The 12,083-nt window shown below is 47.3% G+C and overlaps 1 protein-coding gene across 1 annotated transcript in view; it reads left to right on the top strand.

Annotated features, from left to right (window-relative positions):
* Positions 1 to 424: 424 nt before the first annotated feature.
* The window catches only part of MET (MET proto-oncogene, receptor tyrosine kinase), a 166,902-nt gene continuing 155,243 nt past the window's right edge, over positions 425 to 12,083 (top strand). Inside the window, exon 1 of the mRNA XM_073651913.1 lies at positions 425 to 683. The gene's annotated coding sequence lies outside the window, so the exon portion shown is untranslated. The remainder of the gene's footprint in view (positions 684 to 12,083) is intronic.

The following is a 12,083-nucleotide window of genomic DNA, read 5'->3' as shown; positions in this document are numbered from 1 at the left end:
TGTGTGTGCCTGCTATATAGATGGACACATGTACCAAACAATCCCTGTACACTGTCCCCTCTAAGACCACTGCCATGGGACCAGGTTTTACCCCAGATTCTAATAAGAAATTTCTACATTCCACATCGATGTAAATACCTTTATGCCCAAAGATGACAAAAGTATTCTCAGAGTGATACCTATATTGGTTAACCAGAACAAAATATATCTTTGCACAGGGGCTCCTTCTTCAGACACATAATATAATATTTTATTCGGCATTCCACATGAAATGCTGTGTAAGCCATATTTCTCTACATCTAGATCCATGATGTGACACCCAATGCTCTTTGTATAAGGTGTCTACAGTGAGGCTCCACTCTCTGATCACCCTCCCATAGGACTTCACCTCTCCCCAGCGCCTGTGTCACCCACCATCACACCCCTCCAGGAGAGGAGAGCAGAGGGCCTGGCATCCAGTGGGTCATGTGCAGCCCCCTCCCTCTCCTGGCTGGATCCTGCACTACAGATTCCTGAGTAGTCTGACTCACTGAACAGGAGCTCATGTGGGAAGCACATTCTGCTGAGGGTTCCTCTCCCTGGGAAGGACTGAGCACAGCACCTTACACATGTGGATGCTTCTGAGGGACCCTGTGCCCTGACCTCTGCCACACTGCACTTCTCCACTAGACAGCTGGCACCAGGTAAGAGCCCATGCCCTGGAAAGTGACTTACTGCATGTTACCGTTATCTGGCTGCTGTACCAGGGGATTCCTGACATCCACATAGGTCTAGCTGTAATGTCAGTGCATGCTGCCTTGCTTCTTCTCCAGGGAGGCATTATATGCTGTCCATGACTGGCACATAAAGGACATGATTAGTGGCTGCAGAGGGGGCACAGGCACAATGTATGGCAACCATGTTACACATGTAGTGTCTGAAGCAGCCTGAAAGTTTTTCTTGATGTCATGTGAAACTTTCTCATATTGATTATCAGTAAGCACAACTCCTGTACTAATGGTGGAAAACGGAAGAGGTGACAGCCAGGCATTCTAGAGTTAATATATTTAAGATATGACTAGAGAGAATTATTCCGAGTATTCAAGTAATTACAGAGATTTCCTGGTATTGGAGGGTGACGTTGTGGTTCTGGTGCCAAGGTTCTAGTACTGTGTATGCTGAGCCAGGCTGCTGAGCCTGAAGAATCCTATATACTGGTATATTATGGGAACTGCACAATGATTTATATATGGGGCACTTGTTATGGACTAAGGGTCTGTACAGTCTGCAATATATACCTACTGTGAGAGCAAAGGGTGATATCAGAAGACAGGCTGCTGCAAATGTGCAGGTGCAATATATACAGTACCTACTGTGAGAGCGAAGGGTGATATCAGAAGACAGGCTGCTGCAAATGTGCAGGTGCAATATATACAGTACCTACTGTGAGAGCGAAGGGTGATATCAGAAGACAGGCTGCTGCAAATGTGCAGGTGCAATATATACAGTACCCACTGTGAGAGCAAAGGGTGATATCAGAAGACAGGCTGCTGCAAATGTGCAGGTGTGTGGGTGACAACATTGTGCAATGTGTGCGCTGACAACATCTTATATGATAGACAGAGATAAGATATATACAGTAGATAATAGATAGATAGATGATAGATAGATAATACATAGATAGATATATAGATAATAGATAGATAATAGATAAATAATAGATAGATGTATAGATAATAGATAGATAAAAGATAAATACTAGATGGATCGATAACATATATATAGGTAATAGATAGATAGATAATAGATAGATAAATACTAGATGGATCGATAATATATATATAGGTAATAGATAGATAGATAGATATTATTATTATAGCGTCTTTTATTCCATGGCGTTGTACAGTTAAGATTCATAGAAAATAGAGAGATATATAATAGATAGATACATAGATAGATATGAGATAAATAAGATAGATAATAGATCAATAGATAAGAGATAGAAACGACAGATGATAGATCAATAGATAGTTAAGCTAGAAATAGATAGATAGATATGGGATAGATATATGGATAGATTGATAGATAGATAGATAGTTAAGCTAGAAATAGATAAATAGATATGGGATAAATATATGGATAGATTGATTAATAGTTGGATAGATAATATAGTGTGAGTTATAGGTTGAGTGTTATCCCATATGTTTTTCCAGAATCTACTAGCTACACTTATCAGTGGTTGGATTTATTTAGCTGAAGCAAGAATAAAAACATTTACATTATTGTTGTATTTTGCTGCTTCTAACACTGATAAGTGGCCAGTGTCCTACATGGAGCTCCCCAGGTGTCAATCTTCTTAGCATGAGATGGGATAATGTGTATGAGGTAATTCTGCTTGCTGCCTCCTCAAGCAAGTCTGTTATCTGGTATTCATTGAGAAATAATAGAACTTTGATTATTTTGCTTAGATTATTTATTTTTTCAATAATTAGTAGCATTATTTATAATATGACCTCTACCCATATTAGAAAATGGTCCAGTGCTTGTTGATGAATCTTCCTACGGTTGTATTACTTGTTACAGTGTTGATACTGTATATATTCATGTTGTTTCCAAATTCCAGGCTTATTAGAAGGTGGAATGTTTCCTGTCATTACCACATAATAAACATATCTCCTTTATCCTAATTTCTGGTGGACAGGGTTTTTCAAAATGATAAACTTTACATCATCACTTACACCACCGTCTTGTTGTTTATGTCCTGGCATGGTGGTATCTCATCCTTGATGACATATTGTGCTGCAACAACAATCATCACTGGGCCAGTGACTGACAAAATAGGGGACCGGACCAGAATGTTATAGCTTCTCCAAAGGTGTTCTCTGGGTCTACATAAATATGTATATGTATATGTGTTCAGTGGTGCTTTCTAGCATTTTGATGCCTGAGGTGAAGAAAGTGATATGATGTCGTTCCTTTCAGATAGGAGGTAAGAAGAGTGCAGAAACCGAGTATTTCTGAAACCACTGCCCCTTGGGCTCATGATTTTGTACTTTTGCTTTGGGAACAAAAGGCAGCAGGTATTAGTTATTCCTGACATGGCATAAATACCTGCTACTTGTGTAAATGTGATTATTCTAATTAGACAGTTAAAAAAGGCATATTAGAGGTTCTCCCAATCAAATATATCTGTTTGTCAATGCAATCATATTTCCAATATAAATACTTCATTTTTTTTGTAATAATATTTGTGACTGATCAGGTTGACTTAATAGTGTAACCTACAGCCCCTGGGTCTCTCTGCAGCAAAGCCCCTGTAACAGGACCCCCAACTATCATCTGTCATTTATAGTGCTGATATCGTCATATGAAAGATTATGATTCCTCTCGGGAGACAAAACCCTCTTACAAAATTAGCAACTAATGCCAAATAAACCCCTGACTGATTTATCGTTTATTGGTTGCTATTGTTTTACTCTGACACTGTTGCATTGGGGGATACAGCCTAATGAAAATTCCATTATATGCCATTACTTGCCCTATGTAAGCTACCCCAGGGCTTAGTGAGGGCACATGGAGCATCCAGCCTCAGTTGCAAACAGTGCAGTTTGTTCCTGGAGAAGAACAGCCCGCCATTACAGAAGTGAGAATAGCCCTAGCAGAGGCGAGCAATCTTCCTAAAACTGAAAAGTGTGTCCTCTAGATAAGTGAAGAATTAGCTTCCAGAGGAGGGAAAGAGTAGCCACAGCACAGGAGTCTCAGCTGATGCTTGAGTATCATGCCAGAGGCAGGAAGGAGACTGGTGCCAGTGGGTGAGGGATGCTGCCATGAGAAGTGACCAAGACAGAAGTGATGTCAACCCTGTGGTGTATTGCACTGAAGGTGAAACAGAGAATGTACAATACCAAGTTGGAGAAACTGGGGAAAAGATTGCAGTGGGGGTCAGCAAAATTGGCAAAAGTTTCATAGCTTCATAGTTATTAATGCTGAAAAAAGACAATGGGCCATCGAGTTCAACCTAAACAGTGTCAGCCCAATAGTGCAAATATCAATTGTCTTCGCCTGTTTAAGTCAATTTGTTGTCTTTATGAGACTGTTGAGGCCACATAGCTCGTTGCCTCATGCAAAAAGCACAAAGACGGACTTCCTTTTGAGTAAAATTGTTGAATGGTCATTTGTGGATATTTGCATTTCTTCCTCCATACCTAAGTGGTTAACCACACTGTAACGGGTCCGGGAGGCGGAACCTCTGAGCTACTATACAAGGGGGCGGCCCTTGTAAGGGAGCGGGTGGCAGTCTCTGGATGAATGGACAGGGAGATACGGCAAGTGATCAGAGCAGTCTCTGGGTGAACGGACAGGGAGATACGGCAAGTGATCAGGGCAGTCTCTGGGTAAGGGGTAGGTACGACCTGTGATGGCAGAGCCTCCGGGTAGGCTAGCAGGCAGATGGTAGATGGGTGCTCCCAGGTGAGCAAGCGAGAGTCTCTGGAATAGCAGGTGGTCACGGCACGTGACGGCGGAGCCTCCGGGCTGGCAGGCAGGCAGGTAACGGAGAAGCGCTCCCAGGTGAGCGGGCAAGAGTCTCTGGAATAGCTGGTGGTCACCGCACGTGACAACAGGACCTCCGGGCTGGCAAGCAGGCAGGTAACGGAGATGCGCTCCCAGGTGAGCGGGCAAGAGTCTCTGAGATAGCTGGTGGTCACAGCACGTGACAACGGAGCCTCCGGGCTGGCAAGCAGGCAGGTAACGGAGAAGCGCTCCCAGGTGAGCGGGCAAGCTGGTCCATAGACAGACTGACCGGAGTAGTAAAGCAGACCGTCGGACCTCAGGCAAGCAGGCAGGTAGCTGATATGCGCTCCCAGGTGAGCGGGCAGGCTGGTCCTTAGACAGACTGACAGGAGTAGTAAGGCAGACCGTCGGACCTCAGACTGGCAGACAGGTAACAAGTATTCAGGCAGGAATCAGGCAGGTAACTGGCAGGAATCAGGCAGGTAACTGGCAGGTAACTGGCAGGTAACTGGCAACGGGACCTGAGGGCTGAAGCACAGGTGAGACACAGGTGCAAACAACATTGCTCGGGCACCTCCATTTTGGAGGAGGTGCCTTTTATATGATGAAGTCCTCCGGCCATTGGCCGGGGACTCTTTAGGGCGGCGCGCGCGGCCCCTTTAAGAGGAGGGGAGCGCGCGCGCGCGCGCCCTAAGCACAGGGGCCGGGAAGGAGCGCGCGCCGAGAGCAGAGCAGGAGGAGGACGCCGGGACGGAGCGCGCGCTGACAGCAGAGCGGGGAGAGGACGCCGGGCAGGAGCGCGCGCTGACAGCAGAGCGGGGAGAGGACGCCGGGCACGGAGCAGAGCGGTGAGGGGAGCCGCGTCCCTGCCTAGCAGAGGGCAGGGACGCCAGCGCTACAGTACCCCCCCCTTTAGGCCCCCCCTTTTTTAGGCCAGACAGAAATTTAGCTAGGATGAGAGGGGCATGGATGTTCTCCCGGGGCTCCCACGTTCTCTCCTCAGGACCAAACCCCCTCCAATCTACCAGAAAAAAGGTCTTTCCTCTTACCCTTTTGCTGGCAAGAATGTTCTCTACCTCAAACTTGTCCTCAGCAGAAACCAGAGCAGGAGGCGTACCTGTAGACTTAGAAAAAGAGTTAAGTACCACAGGTTTGAGGAGAGATACATGGAAGGAGTTAGGGATCCGTAAGTTGGCCGGGAGTTTCAATTTATAGGTTACCGGGTTGATCTGACCGATGACCACCAGTGGGCCGATGAACCGAGACCCTAACTTATAGGAAGGGATCTTGAGTCGGACATATTTGGACGAGAGCCAGACTTTATCCCCAGGACGGAATTGAGGAGGGTCCATCGCTAAATGCTGCCAGGGGGCAGCAGGTACTGGCAGAGGAAGAAGGCGGCCGGCCGACAGGTGTCTCGGAACTTTGTTGCGGGCGCAGGACACACAGGCAGAAACAAAGTCCATAACATCCTTGTGCAGGTTAGGCCACCAGTAGTGTCGGGTAATAAGCTGGAGGGTCTTTTTCCGACCGGCGTGGTCAGCTAGTTTAGACGAATGACCCCAGTGTAGGATTCTCTCCCGATCAGGTACCGATGCGAACGTCTTACCAGGAGGGAGACAATTTAGACTGACGGGAGCCACCTGCATTACTCTGGCGGGATCGATGGGGCAGTCACATGGTCTATGAGGTGGTGATGTCTCTGCCTCCTCCTTAACAAAGACATCAGCACTAGACCAATAAGGAATCGGAAGTCCAGGTAGATTAGCTGGGATAGGAGAGGGACGGACGGAATGGACGGGAACCAGGCAGGTTTTATGACAGGCCTGTCCCCAGTGAAGGACTTCTCCGGTTTGCCAGTCAAGCACGGGTGCATGTCTCTGGAGCCAAGGCAGACCTAGCAAGAGGGCGTGAGGGAGACCAGGCAGAACGTGAAAGGAGATACTCTCTGAATGCAGCATTCCCACCTGCAGAGTAATGGATTCGGTGATGAATTGGATGGGGCGAGGTAAGAGGCCCCCATCCACGGCAACAACAGACAAGGGTACAGCCAGAGGTTTGGTGGGGATGCGGAATTTCTCCACCAGGGACTGTGAAATAAGATTTCCGGCTGCTCCAGAGTCAAGTTGGGCTAGTTCGGAATAACGATTCTCCCCGCAGATGATTGAGACTGACAACAGCAGGGATGGAGAGGATTTATTTTTGTCTAGATCGACCCCTCTGAGTGAACCTAGATACAGGCGTTCTCCCGACCTCTCCGGGCAGGCACGGATCAGATGCTCCTTACTGCCACAGTAGAAGCAGCTCCCCTCGGCACGGCGGAAATCCTGACGGGATTTGACCATCTTGGTCTGGTCGACCTGCATAGGCTCAGGAGAGTGTACCTGTGGAGAAACGGAAGGAATGACGGGTTCCTGGAAAGTAGGAGCTAGACGTGGAATCCTTCTCTCACGGGTGACCTCTTTGGCACGCTCCTGGAACCGTAGGTCAATCCGGGTGGCAAGGGTTATTAGATCATCGAGAGTGGTAGGAATGTCCCGACCAGCAAGTTCATCTTTAATACGGCCGGACAGACCCTCCCAGAAGACGGATACCAGGGCTTCGTTATCCCAGGCCAGCTCCGAGGCAAGGGTACGGAACCGTATGGCATATTGGCCCACGGTGAGGCTTCCCTGACGGAGGCGAAGCAGAGAAGATGCGGATGAGGTCCTCCGTCCGGGTTCGTCGAAGGCTTTCCGGAAAGCCATGAGAAAGGCAGGCAAGTCGGACACCAGGGGATCTCCTCTCTCCCATAGAGGATTTAGCCAGGCCAGGGCCTCCCCGGTGAGATGGGACATGATAAAGGCAATTTTGGCTCGGTCGGAGTTAAACTGGTGGGATAATAGTTCAAAATGCAGGGTGCACTGATTTATGAAGCCCCGAGCCAGGACGGAGTCGCCTCCGAAGCGAGGAGGTGCAGAGAGCCGGGGTCCGGAAAAGGATACCATGGTACTGGCGGAGGTTGTTGGTGGATCAGACAGAGTGTTCAGGCGAGTATTAACATTCCGCAGGTGACCCAGGATGGTCTCCTGTTGGGACCTCTGACGGGACAGTTCAAGACAGAGGTCCGAGAGCGAGGGAGCTTGGGTGCCACCGGGTTCCATGGCCCGAGCAAACTGTAACGGGTCCGGGAGGCGGAACCTCTGAGCTACTATACAAGGGGGCGGCCCTTGTAAGGGAGCGGGTGGCAGTCTCTGGATGAATGGACAGGGAGATACGGCAAGTGATCAGAGCAGTCTCTGGGTGAACGGACAGGGAGATACGGCAAGTGATCAGGGCAGTCTCTGGGTAAGGGGTAGGTACGACCTGTGATGGCAGAGCCTCCGGGTAGGCTAGCAGGCAGATGGTAGATGGGTGCTCCCAGGTGAGCAAGCGAGAGTCTCTGGAATAGCAGGTGGTCACGGCACGTGACGGCGGAGCCTCCGGGCTGGCAGGCAGGCAGGTAACGGAGAAGCGCTCCCAGGTGAGCGGGCAAGAGTCTCTGGAATAGCTGGTGGTCACCGCACGTGACAACGGGACCTCCGGGCTGGCAAGCAGGCAGGTAACGGAGATGCGCTCCCAGGTGAGCGGGCAAGAGTCTCTGAGATAGCTGGTGGTCACAGCACGTGACAACGGAGCCTCCGGGCTGGCAAGCAGGCAGGTAACGGAGAAGCGCTCCCAGGTGAGCGGGCAAGCTGGTCCATAGACAGACTGACCGGAGTAGTAAAGCAGACCGTCAGACCTCAGGCAAGCAGGCAGGTAGCTGATATGCGCTCCCAGGTGAGCGGGCAGGCTGGTCCTTAGACAGACTGACAGGAGTAGTAAGGCAGACCGTCGGACCTCAGACTGGCAGACAGGTAACAAGTATTCAGGCAGGAATCAGGCAGGTAACTGGCAGGAATCAGGCAGGTAACTGGCAGGTAACTGGCAGGTAACTGGCAACGGGACCTGAGGGCTGAAGCACAGGTGAGACACAGGTGCAAACAACATTGCTCGGGCACCTCCATTTTGGAGGAGGTGCCTTTTATATGATGAAGTCCTCCGGCCATTGGCCGGGGACTCTTTAGGGCGGCGCGCGCGGCCCCTTTAAGAGGAGGGGAGCGCGCGCGCGCGCGCCCTAAGCACAGGGGCCGGGAAGGAGCGCGCGCCGAGAGCAGAGCAGGAGGAGGACGCCGGGACGGAGCGCGCGCTGACAGCAGAGCGGGGAGAGGACGCCGGGCAGGAGCGCGCGCTGACAGCAGAGCGGGGAGAGGACGCCGGGCACGGAGCAGAGCGGTGAGGGGAGCAGCGTCCCTGCCTAGCAGAGGGCAGGGACGCCAGCGCTACACACTCTATCACCATCTTAAACTATATTTAGGGCTCACTCACATGAGCGTATAACTCGGACAAGTGTTGTCCGATGTTTTATTGGTTGGCCCCTGGACCAATGTTATACTATGGGGCAGTGCAGTCCTGTGTGTTTTCCACAGACCGAATCTGTGTGTAGAAAAAAATTGCAGCATGTTGCCAGTTGCTGCGCAAATCGGATGGCGCGCACACATTCAAGTTCATGGGTGTATGGAAAACATCGGACTGCAGCCAGATGTCATCCAAGTGCAGTACAATTCCGTGGACTCAGACAATAGAGAAGATGAAGAAATTAACCCCTTAAGCCCCGAGGGTGGTTTGCACGTTAATGACCAGGCCAATTTTTACAATTCTGACCACTGTCACTTTATGAGGTAATTACTCTGGAACGCTTCAACGGATCCCCCTGATTCTGACACTGTTTTTTCGAGACATATTGTACTTCATGATTGTGGTAAAATTTCTTCGATATCACTTGCGTTTATTTGTGAAAAAAATGGAAATTTGGTGAAAATTTTGAAAATTTTGCAATTTTCAAAATTTGAATTTTTATGCCCTTAAATCAGAGAGATATGTCACACAAAAGAGTTAATAAATAACATTTCCAACATGTCTACTTTACATCAGCACAATTTTGGAACCAAAATTTTTTTTTGTTAGGGAGCTATAAGGGTTAAAAGTTGACCAGCGATTTCTCATTTTTCCAACAAAATTTACAAAACCATTTTTTTAGGGACCACATCACATTTGAAGTCACTTTGAGAGGTCTTAATGACAGAAAATACCCAATAGTGACACCATTCTAAAAACTGCACCCCTCAAGGTGCTCAAAACCACATTCAAGAACTTTATTAACCCTTCCGGTGCTTCACAGGAATTGTTTGAATGTGGAAGAAAAAAATGAACATTTAACTTTTTTCACAAAAATGTTATTTAGACCCTATTTTTTTTTATTTTCATATTTATTTTATTTTCTAGATGCATAGTGAGCACTTGTCACCCCCAGGTGCTTCACAAATTGATTCGTAAAAATGAAAAAGTGAAAAAAAAAACACTTTTTCATATTTATGAATCAATTTGTGAAACACCTGGGGGTTCCAAGTGCTCACTATGCATCTAGATAGGTGCCTTGGGGGGGTCTAGTTTCCAAAATGGGGTCACTTGTGGGGGAGCTCCAATGTTTGGGCATAGAGGGGCTCTCCAAATGTAACATGGTATCCGCTAACAAATTGTCGGCTCAAATTGTTAGTGGACATCATGTTGCGTTTGGAGAGCTACTGCGTGCACAAACATTGGAGCTCCCCCACAAGTGACCCCATTTTGGAAACTAGACCCCCCAAGGCACCTATCTAGATGCATAGTGAGCACTTGGAACCCCCAGGTGTTTCATAAATTGATTCATAAATATGAAAAAGTGTTTTTTTTTTCACTTTTTCATTTTTACAAATCAATTTGTGAAGCACCTGGGGGTTCCAAGTGCTCACTATGCATCTAGATAGGTGCCTTTGGGGGTCTAGTTTCCAAAATGGGGTCACTTGTGGGGGAGCTCCAATGTTTGTGCACGCAGTAGCTCTCCAAACGCAACATGGCGTCCGCTAACAATTTGAGCCGATTTTCCATTCAATTTGTTAGCGGACACCATGTCGCGTTTGGAGAGCCCGTGATGTGCCTAAACAGTGGAGCTCCCCCACAAGTGACCCCATTTTGGAAACTATACCCCTCAAGGATTTTATTAAGGTGTATAGTGAACATTTTGAACCCAGAGGTACGACACAGAATTTGTTTACATTAGGTCATCATATTGAATAAGTTGTCATTAGTCTTGAGCGCAAGTGCTCGCTACTTGAGTTTGCATCGGGTACTCAGGTATGCACCATGTACAGCGTGTGCTCGAGTGACATGCTCGAGTCCCTGCTCCGCATGTTTCACGGTTATTAGACACCCAAAAAAAACCATGCGGGGATTGCTCGTGCATGGCAGGCAATCCCCGTAAAGTTTTTTTGGCCGCGAAGCATATGGGGCAGAGACTCGAGCATGTCACTCAAATACCCACGATACTCAATGCATACCAGAGCACCCGATGCAAACTCAAGTAGCGAGCACTTGCGCTCAACACTAGTCGCCATATCGTCATCTTTTTTCTTACTTTTGAAAAAAAATCCCAACCCCATCACAACCCTAACCACAACCCTAACCCCAACCCCAGCCCTAACCGTAGAACAACCCTAACCGTAGCACAACCCTAACCGTAGCACAACCCTAACCGTAGCAGAACCCTAACCGTAGCACAACCCTAACCCTAGCACAACCCTAACCCTAGCACAACCCTAACCCTAGCACAAACCTAACCCCAAACCCAGCCCTAACCCTAGCCCAATCCTAACCCAAGAGTTTATTTTTGACGCCGTTCCTCGTGCGGTATAAGTGATTAGACGACTTTATTCTTCGTCTCGGTGTGATTACAGCAATACCAGAATCATATGGGGTTTTTATGACTGACAGCTGTCACACACAAAAAGACGCATTTTTTGTAAAATCTAGTTTTTGCATCGCCATATTTTGAGAGCTATAATTTTTCCAGATTTTGGCAGACAGTCATGTGACGGCTCGTTTTTTGCGGGATGAGTTGACTTTATTGGTGCCATTTTCAGGCACGTGACATTTTTTGATCGCTTTCTATTCCGATTTTTGGGAGGCAGAATAAACAAAAACCAACAATTCAGGAATTGTTTTTTTTTTTTTTTATTCTGTTCCGCGTGTGGTAAAAGTGATAAGGCAGCTTTATTCTTCGGGTCAGTACGTTTACAGCGGTACTACATTTATATCGTTTTTCTATGTTTTGCACTTTTACATAATAAAAGCAATTTTATAGAAAAAAATATTTTTTAGCATAGCTTTATTCTGAGAGCTATAACTTTTTTATTTTTCGGCTGATGGAGCTGTATGTCAGCTTGTTTTTTGCGGGACGAGATGACGTTTTCAGCGGTACCATTTTTATTTACATTAGTTTTTTTGATCGCGTGTTATTCCATTTTTTATTTGGCAGTATGGTGATAAAGCATTGTTTTTTGCTTCGGTTTTTTTTTTTTTTTTTTTTTTACCGTGTTCACTGAAGGGGTTAACTAGTGGGACAGTTTTATAGGTCAGGTTGTTCCGGACGCGGCGATACCAAATATGTGTAATTTTATTGTTTTTTTTGGTTTTTTTTATAATAATATTTATTGATG

Source organism: Phyllobates terribilis, unplaced genomic scaffold, assembly GCF_046119375.1.
Source record: "Phyllobates terribilis strain yellow unplaced genomic scaffold, ASM4611937v1 Scaffold_11__3_contigs__length_659146591, whole genome shotgun sequence".
NCBI lineage: Eukaryota > Metazoa > Chordata > Amphibia > Anura > Dendrobatidae > Phyllobates > Phyllobates terribilis.
Note: the sequence above shows the minus strand (reverse complement) of the source record. Positions and strands in the feature narration are given on the sequence as shown.